Here is a 9554-nt window from a genome sequence, read left to right as displayed (position 1 = left end):
GTACAAAAAGGTGCAAACCTGGTGTGTTATGAAGAGTAGCTATGACAACTGTTAGAGTGATGGTGAGTGAAGCCAATTCTCCCATCAAGGTGAATGAGACTGTATAATTATTTTTTGTATACCCTTTCTCCATCCATTGTGTTATACCTATTGCTCCAACACCTTAGGATGAACTGGTGATTACTATTTTTGCTGCTGCAACTCAGAATATAATCTCATATCTGTACTCATGTTCTGTATAGATTTGCACAACAAGATCTATTGTTCCTGAGGTTTTTTTCAAGAAACAGGGCTGCAGCATTTCCCATGAAATCAAAATTTGCCAAAATTTCTATTCAGGGACTACTAAGCTATTTTATTTCAATAGAATCACTTTGATTCATTTTGACTTGCCTTTATTATTGCCATTCAATATTAAACACAGTGCAGCTTATTCAACATTAAATTCTATGTACTGTAGACACTGTTTTCTCACCGTTTTCTTACAGTGAATGATCAGAACAACTCATTTGGAAGAAAAAACTTTGCATGGTCACATTAGTGTATTTGCCTTTGTCTAAACAAAACCTGCAGCCATTTTTCTGTTGAAAGACTTCATGGGAATAGATATATTTCATTGAAATGCCCCATTTCCAGGTACATTTTTCAGCAGAAAACAATCTAAGAACAATAAAAAATGTTTTGAGCAGCTCCTTCTGAAATATTAAATGAACTTGATGACATGTACAGTAGCAACCTGGGATGCAGGTACTTAAAAAAGTCCTGCCTTTTGTGGAGCTGAAACCAGAGAGCACATACACTGTCTTAATAGTGATGGGTTTATCTAATCCTATGATGGGAGATGGTCTTCTGAGTCAGGCAATGAAACACCAGCACAGCATCATGCACAGTGACAAACAATGGATTCATGGTCCTGATCAGTAGTTTCTGATCTAAAATCCATCTTCTTTAGCCCAGAGGCAAACTTAAAATCTCCCTGGACCCACACAGAAATTAAATGAGAAAAGGTATTTTAAAAAGTTTCAATCTAGATTGAAATAAAATGTAAGACATCAAGTAGAATAGAGAGTGCTGGATAAATCAAATTGGACTCCTGCTTGAAGGCAAGACGTGTTTGCCTGCTCGGGCTGGGGCTGAGATTTTCTCCCTGCGATACAGCTTTGCACAGCAGTCTGGGTGCATTATGTGTCATGTTTTCACTCCTCCTGATGCCAGAAGCAGGCAGCTGAACCGGGTGAACCTTTGGTCTTTTCTGGTAGAGCACTTTCCATGTCACCACATTTTGTTTTGTTGTTTTTTTTTAAGAAAGCATTATCTCTTTAGGGCTCCCTGGTAAATAAAATAATTTGCTTTTCATGACGTAGATCTTGGTTTCATCAAAAGGGGACTTTTCTCCAAAAGTATAAATGTGCAAATGCTAAAGCAACTCTGCTCTTGTGACTAGGCTTGCTAGATCTGTGATTAAGAGGTTGCTAAGTTATTTTAATGTTTATTTATGCTTTCTCTCAGTCCCCTCTGGTCTGCACCTTCAGCCCATTCTTTTCTATGTTTGAGCTAGTCCTAGATGACCCAATTTGCACACACGACTTCAGTTCCTATCTCTATTTTGGTGACTCACAGTAGCTTTTCTATGGCCACATAAATTGAATTCTGTATCTTTCTTTGTAAATAATTGTTCCCAGTGGAAGTTGTTTGGTGAAATTCTGAATCAGACTGGACTGTATATTTTATTCATGCCTTTAAAATCAATGAAGCACCTCATATGGGGCTGGCATTTCACCAGTTATTGCTGACTTTCTATCCTATGCTCAGGCACTATAGCTGTTGCTCAGTGAATTATGCTGGATTTCCCCTGCCACTCAAAGGTAGAACGAAAATTGAATTACTGTGGTTCTCTGTCAATCCTCTTCACTTCTGATACCCTGTAATGGGGCACCATGTCAGCCAAAGCTTTGAAGTAAATTTGCATAGACATTTTCTATAAGGTAAGCACAGCATATAAACCAGCTTGAATTTACCAACTCCAATGACTGGCTGATCTCACCCTGTGCAGGTTTCCTTTCATTTATTCCACTTATGCATTTCTCTCTTTTCTTCAGTGTTCCTCTCTTAACTCTGCAAGCTTATTAGCTGTTAAAAGCCAGCCCCTCCTCCTTTCACCCACAGCCAGACTACAAGCCAGACTGTCCACGGCTGCTCTTACCTGTGAGAAATGCAAGGGACTCTGCTTACTTGCTGACTGATAGGAAGATTTTCAGATTAGAATCCATTGTGTGTCAAGTGCAATAAAATACTACAAAGTCAAACTAAAAATTTGCAGTGATTTAATAATTCTGAATTTAAATTCAGCAGCCTCTCCCATCTATTAGCTTTGGCACATTTGTGTTATTTGGATCAGTTCCAGAGATCTTTGAAAATAACTGAGGATTTTTGACAGAATATAGGTTGTGGTTTAAATGTTGACTTTCTAAATGACATTAAGAAGGTGCTAATTGTCAGTCTTTTTCTTGTCTGAGAAGAACAGAAGAAATGTGTCACTATCTTTGTCAGATCTGCTACTTACAAATGTGCTCCCTGAAAAAGTTTCCTCACCAACACTATGAAGCCTAGCAGCATTTGTTGAGAACTTGCATGATGAAAGGTAGGAATAGATTTTGTATTTTTATGCTTTCCTTGGTAATTTTGGAACAAAACTCTTCAACTTTCTGTCTATACAACTTCTAGATGCCATAAAATTTATTATAAGACCAACTGATGTTGACACCTTTTTCATTCAGCTCTTGTAAGTAGAAAGGTTACATTTGCATGAAAGTGCATTTGCATTTTTCTATTTGCAGACAAAAATATAACTATATATTTTAAAAGTATAACTATATATAAAAATAAAAATGCCTTGTTTATTAACCTCTTCTATATGACATATGTGAGACTTTAATATATGTGGAGTTGCCTTTAATGAGACTCATACAAATAAAGCTCTCTGGAACATTTGAAAAACAAGAAGGTAAATATGTAGAAACACAGGCTAGAGCATAATTAACAGCAGAGTAATGAGACACTTCTTTTCCATGTTTTTGAAAACATTCTTTACTTTTCTGCCTGTGGGATTCTGGATCTGACCCTTAAATCTCAGCAGTGGATCTCCAGTATGGAATTCAGTTGATTAAACTTGGGTGCCTATTGCTGCCTTCAGTGCCCCAGGGTATCCAAGAGAGTTGCATGAGGCTGGCAGATGTTACAGTGGACCTGTGAGAGACCCTTGTCTCCTGGGGTAGCTGCCGGAGGTGAAATATTTAAGAGCAGCTTAAGATACTTTTCTGTAGGCAAGAGTCAAACCCCTGGTGAATAGAGTCAGTGGAGTCCAGATAACCACATAGGTCCCCATCTATTTCATGGTGAGCTGAATTGCTCTCTGGGCTCTTTGACTGACTTGATTATATCTCCACTGACAACAAAGGGAGCAGAGATGCCTAATACACATTTAGGCATCTAAATTTAGCCATGGTAGTGTGTGAGCTCAATTCTACCTGGAGAGTTCAAAATATAGCTGTGCCAGAACTGGCTTACTGAAATTTCCTTTGTCAGGTTTCACCAGCCAGCACTGAAATATCTGTCTTTGATGTATAATTTTATCCAGAGCAGCAGGTGAAAAGGTATCATGGGTCTCTACTAACTGTTGTCGATTCCTCATTTGTTCTCAGCTGGGGATGGTGGCTGCTGTTTGCTCTTTATTCTGAGAATTTACAGATCATTTTTTTTTTCTTTTTTTCTGTCTCACTCCCTTGGCATTCAGACCCCTCTTTTCAAACATCCTTCTCTTCCTTGGCTTTGTTATTCTCTTTCTTTCTCATATATCTAAGTGATGGTATTTCTTTTAATCTGATGCATTATATGTTTCTAATTATGAGATGCTCATCCTGATTTCAGCTTCTGCTTACTGCCACTAGCAGAATGGCATCCAACATTTAAAAATACCATTGGAATGTCAGAGGAAGATGCTGGCTGAGAAAGAGCAGCTAAAGAAAAGTGCAACATCTGACAGAGTCCCGCAGACACCATTAATCCACATCCCTTTTACTATAAGCTTCTTGTTTCAAAATACACGCTGTTCAGAGGAACCCTGGGACAGACAGAGAAGAAAGGCTAGAAAAGCCTGGGGTATTTACTGTAGTGCTGTAGACACAGTCTCCTACCTGATGGTATTGCTGTTGCATGAAAGGTATTTTTCAGCTTGGTGCTTGCTAAACAAAAACAGTGGTTCTTTATTTAGCAGCTCGTTCCATGGAGGGTTTTGTTCCCAAGGGCTAAGGATGCTCTTGATGTCCTGGGCAGCATTTTCTCTGGCTTGTAGGAAATGTCTGTAATGTAAAAGGATGGGTACAAGCTGTTCCACAGATCACGATGGCTGCTGTGCTGGATCTCACAGGCACAGCATCATCACTGTAATAATCTTGAAAGCTCCTTAATGGTAATGCCATCCAAACTCAAATGTATTTGATCTCTCTGCATTATCGTTACAGAACATTCTGCTATCTAAAAGTTGGTTGCAACAAGTGAGAAGGGGATCAAAATACGACGTTCTGTGCATTTATACCCTGTCAATATATATATATATTTTATATACAAAATAATTACCCTTGAATGTCAGCTAGGCACATTAATATTGTGGATTTGTGCAGATTTATGAAGACTTGATTACTTTCTATATAACTCAATTTCTTCTCAGCTGCTAATGTGAGGATGGAATTGTGTTTGTGTACATAGACAAGCATATAGCCCACAGCAAGCAGCAGATAACATCTCCCAGATGTTCTATCCGCCAGAACTGTTCCCACAGATAATTTGTTCTCTTCAGAGTCTATTTTCCATAAAGCTCACCTATAAAGGGGTGAAAAACCTGTCCAATTGCCACAGACAGCAGTTGGTAGCAAGATAAAAAAGAATAATCTTAACACACAAGTAGTTGCATGTGTGAATCTGAAGAAACAGCAGCATCAATTTTAACCTTACTCCTGATGAGGGATGGCAGGAGTTGTGTGTTTGGTGCTGGATTTGGACCTTGAAAGATGGGTTCCTTAATCCACTATGAGCAGCAGGAGTAGATCACCTGATTCCTCCCCTCCTTGTCCAATGTAACCCAGTTTTGACCTCTCTGAAAGGTAAGAACATGGGTCAGTTTTTCAGCTTCTAGATCCTTTCTCAGTTCACAATAACAGCCACCAGTGACCAGGATGGCTGTTTCTCTGCTGCATGTCTGTAGCAGCTGAAAAACAAAGTGAAGCTATGACACAGTTTCTCATGTGTTACAGCCCGGTCATTGCATCACAGTGAGTTGCAGTCGATACCAGATCAGATTTGAAGTGGTGGCTTAAAATCCTGTTTTCTTCCCTAGCATTCTCCTTCCAAGACCTAGCACGTGATGTTATGTGTCATTTATAGGTTCAGCAAAACAAGTTTGCCCTTATTTATAATGCTTTTAATGGTCACCAGGGGTTGGATAAATCTGCTGGCGTCCCACATTCTGCAGCTGCCTATTATGACTAACCCAAGTCTGGTGCAGCTCTTGCTGGCTTCCTTTTTGCACTATTTTGTTTGAATTGGAGCATTACTTCTTACTGGCATGAGTTTACATCTTCAGAACACCATACGTTGGCTGAGACTAATCCAATTTATTCCTTGCTGACAGGAGTATGGGAGGGACTGTCACTTGTTAGTCTGAAATGTGATTTCATGATGACTGTCCCAAAAATGCAAAGCCAAGCAAGAGTGTTACAGAATTGAGATATTTTAAAGATCATGACAGCTGGGAAAGTTTTGCGTTTTGCTCAGCCTTTTTCAGACTTTGATGGTTTTGTTGTCTTTACAATCTTAGTACAGCCTGGCTGATTCACTATTCTTGTTGGATTTAACTCTAGAATGTAATGTTTGCAAGCTTGGTGAGCACATATGCTCCAGTAATTGTTTTAGTTATAGGACATTGAGCATGTTGTGAGACTGTGGCAGCCTTTTTGTGGATAAATAACTAGGTTACACTATTAGTGAAAATTTTAGCTGAAAATCCTCACCCTTATCACCAGATTACATTTTTCTACCTCCTAGACATAGTAACACTTCCTAAGAAGTGGATGTCCTAGATGAGCATCTCTTGTATGCTCAGGGCATACTTGATTCTTTTAGAGGCCAGTTACTGCATGACTAAAGAGAAAAGAGGGTTTGAGGAGGTTCTTCAGACAAGACATAAGATGTAGATAACAGATTACAAAACTGCTGTATTCTGGAAGCAAGCAATACTCTCTTGTCTACTACTAGCAAAATCATTCTTAGTAAAAACGTCAGTTTCCTGACAAGTCTAATGGCTTTCTACGAGGAAGTGGTTGCATGAGTGGAGCTACAGGTGTCATCTACCTGAACTTCTGTAAGTTGTGATGCAGTTGCCCATGACATTCTTGCTGCTAAGTTGGAGAGGTAGATTTTTGACAGATGGTTAGATGAAGGAATTAGCTGGATGGCTGCATCCAAAGATTTACAGTCAATGACTCAATGTCCAAGTGGAAAACAGTAATAAGTAAAGTCTCTCAAACTATTTAATATCATAATGAGCTGCATAGGCAGCAGGATTATGTGCACTCTCAGCACGTCTGCAGATAACACCAAGTTGAGTGGTGTGGGTGTGGTTGATAAACCGGAGGGAATAGATGCCACCCAGAGGGACCCTGACAGGCTTGAAGAGTGAGCCCATGTGAACTTCATGAAATTAATTACGGTCAAGTGCTCTCTTTCAGTACTTTCTTATCTCTCAGGTATCCCAAAGATGCTTTTCTGCCATCTGAAAAATCACATTTATTTAACAGTTGAGATTTAACTTGCAGGTAGTTGTAGAGAGCAATGAGGTCTCCCCTCAGCCTCCTCTTCTCCAGGCTGAACAGCCCTATCTCCCTCAGCATCTCCTCGTAAGACCTGCTCTCCAGACCCCTGATCAGCCTAGTTGCCCTTCTCTGCACCCTCTCCAGAACCTCAGTGCCCTTCCTATACTGCAGTGCCCAAATCTGCACTCAGTGCTCAAGGTGCAGCTTCACCAAGGCCAAAGTGCAGGACTCAACATTTGGCCTTGTTAAAACTCATGCTATTCACCTTGGTCCATCGACCCAGCCTCTCCAGATCCCTCTGCAGAGCCTCCCTGCCCTCAAGCAGATCAACACTCCCACCCAGCTCAGTGTCATCTGCAAACTTACTGAGGGTGCACTCTGTCCCCTCATCCAAGTCATCAATAAAAGTGTTAAACAGGAGCAGCCCCAGCACTGAGCCCTGGGGAACACCACTCGTGACCGGCCCCAAACTGGATTTAACTCCACTGAACACAGCTCTTTGGACCCAGCTGTCCAGCCAGCTTTTTATCCAGCAAGGTGTGTGCACATCCAAGCCACGAGCAGCCACCTTCTCTAGGAGAATGCTGTGGGAAACCTTGTCAAGGTTAGTAGTTTGATATGTGTGACAAAATGCCACAGCTCTGGAATGTTGTCATGCGGATTCTGTACAAGATAGAAATAAATATTGATTCAAATTATTTTTCTTCTCACTTCCACTTGTATAACTAATTTTAGACTTTGATTAGAGGCAGTGATCTTATTAGAAATAATGGGGTTCAACAAGGGGTGTTCTGTTGCTGTCAGAATACTGAGCACATGGTGTAGGTACAGCCCCTCCTAGCTTCTAAATATGCATCCTCTAGATAATAGGTAAGAGAAATAAGTAGGAACAGTTCCAAATTACTTTAAATACCCTGAGGGGAAACCGAGTTCTCTGCAAAATGAGGGGCTGGGTTTTAATTTCCACATTTCTCTTAATTTCCTGGGTGTTGCTGGAATAGATACAAGAAAGCCCAAATGTTTGATTATTTTTTCTCCTGCGGCATTTAAAAAAGGCAGAGCTATATACCAAAGTATAGGCAGTGAAGATTATTTTCCACTGGGAGTTCCATGTTATGAGAGAAAAAGCTGTAATGGTTCCTTTTATTTTCTGCTCTCTTACAGGACTGTAAAATCACAGCCAAATTGAGAAAATAACTCAGTTTCTGAAAGAGGAAACTGGTGCAACTGCCAATTTTTAATCCACCAGTGCAACAAGCCAACAAAAGCTTTGCATAAAAATTCTTCTCATATTTACATTTATTGAATTGAGTTTATCCAACCATGGACACACCAGCTCCTTCCCTAGAAGTCTGTATGGAAAGAAATAAATTTAATTGTATCCGAAGGCGGCTGGATTGGCAATCTGAAGAGCTTGTGTAGCTGGAGACTAATTTTTCTTGAAACAGTTAATTTCCCAGTAATTTCTGAGATGCCATTTTGCATGTGGTTTGAGAGAGTGTGTTAGAGTGCTTTGGAGCTCAGAGAGCAATTACTTTTGACACACTACAAAATGAATAGTGTACCCATTGGAATATAGAGTCATTCTCTGTTTGGAAGCATATTTGGCCCATGATTCATAAAAATATCAATATGTTACTATGTGCTATGTGAAGTCTGAAAATTACTGTTATATTGTCCCTACCACTGAAGGAATGTTTCTTGCTTTAAAAGCACAAATAAGAATTACAGAGCTTTCAAACAACAATTGTATTCGCCTTGACAGTAGCCTAGGGAAGGTGCAGAGACAAAAGTCATTCTCTTGACCTTTATAACTGTTGCTGATTGTGACACAGACAGTGCTGTTGGTTTTTATTCAAAAGACCATAGGATGCTCTTGGTTCACAAACTCTTCTCTTGCTGCTTGCTTCATTATGTGTACAAGGAAACCGTGGCCTTCCAGTGTTTACAGGCTAAAGCTAGACCTGCACAATGTTACACAACCATCAAACCTCTGTTTTTTTACACTGGGAGTTTTGAAATTACATTTGTGAAACACAATCTACTGCAATTTATTGATTTTTTTTTTCCTGAAGTATTACCAAAGATCACTTTAAAGTGGACCAAATCCTGAAATTTCCCCTCCCTCTGAAGTCATCCCATAGCAGGAACAACTTCAATTAATTTAGATAATTTATTTTTTTGTAGCAGAGTTTGGAAATGAGGTGTGAATTTGGCCAAAATAATGACATACAGTGCATCCTTTCATGCAAAGGGTCAATGTATTAAATCAGACCTATATTTCAAAGAAATTCTGAAGTTAAGATTTAAGTTGTTTCATCAAGCAAAAAGGAAAGATTTTATAACAAAATACTTGGAAAAAACAATGGAATGGGACTAAGCTGAAGGTACTATTTTTATAAGCCCTGGGCTTTTCTTGCCATGTGCTTGGAACTGATGGAGTACAAGACTTAAGGAAACAAATCTGAGTAGCTCAGGATCTGACATATGGATTAGGAAAAACATTAAGCTATGTATGTATATATAATTGAGAAATTTATGGCATTAGACGCAGGTAGGGACAGTCTCAGAGAGAGTAATGTAGTGTCCAAAACCTGGCACTTCTGAAGTCCTGGAATCAAGTTTGCCTGGGAATCTCTGCTGCCAGAGGACTATGTTCCTGTCATAGACATTGCTGGAAGTCAGCAG

Source organism: Chaetura pelagica, unplaced genomic scaffold (assembly GCF_000747805.2).
Source record: "Chaetura pelagica isolate M959 unplaced genomic scaffold, ChaPel_1.0 scaffold85, whole genome shotgun sequence".
In the NCBI taxonomy this organism is placed as follows: Eukaryota; Metazoa; Chordata; class Aves; order Apodiformes; family Apodidae; genus Chaetura; species Chaetura pelagica.
The sequence above is the reverse complement of the archived record's forward strand: the minus strand, read 5'-3'. Positions refer to the sequence as shown.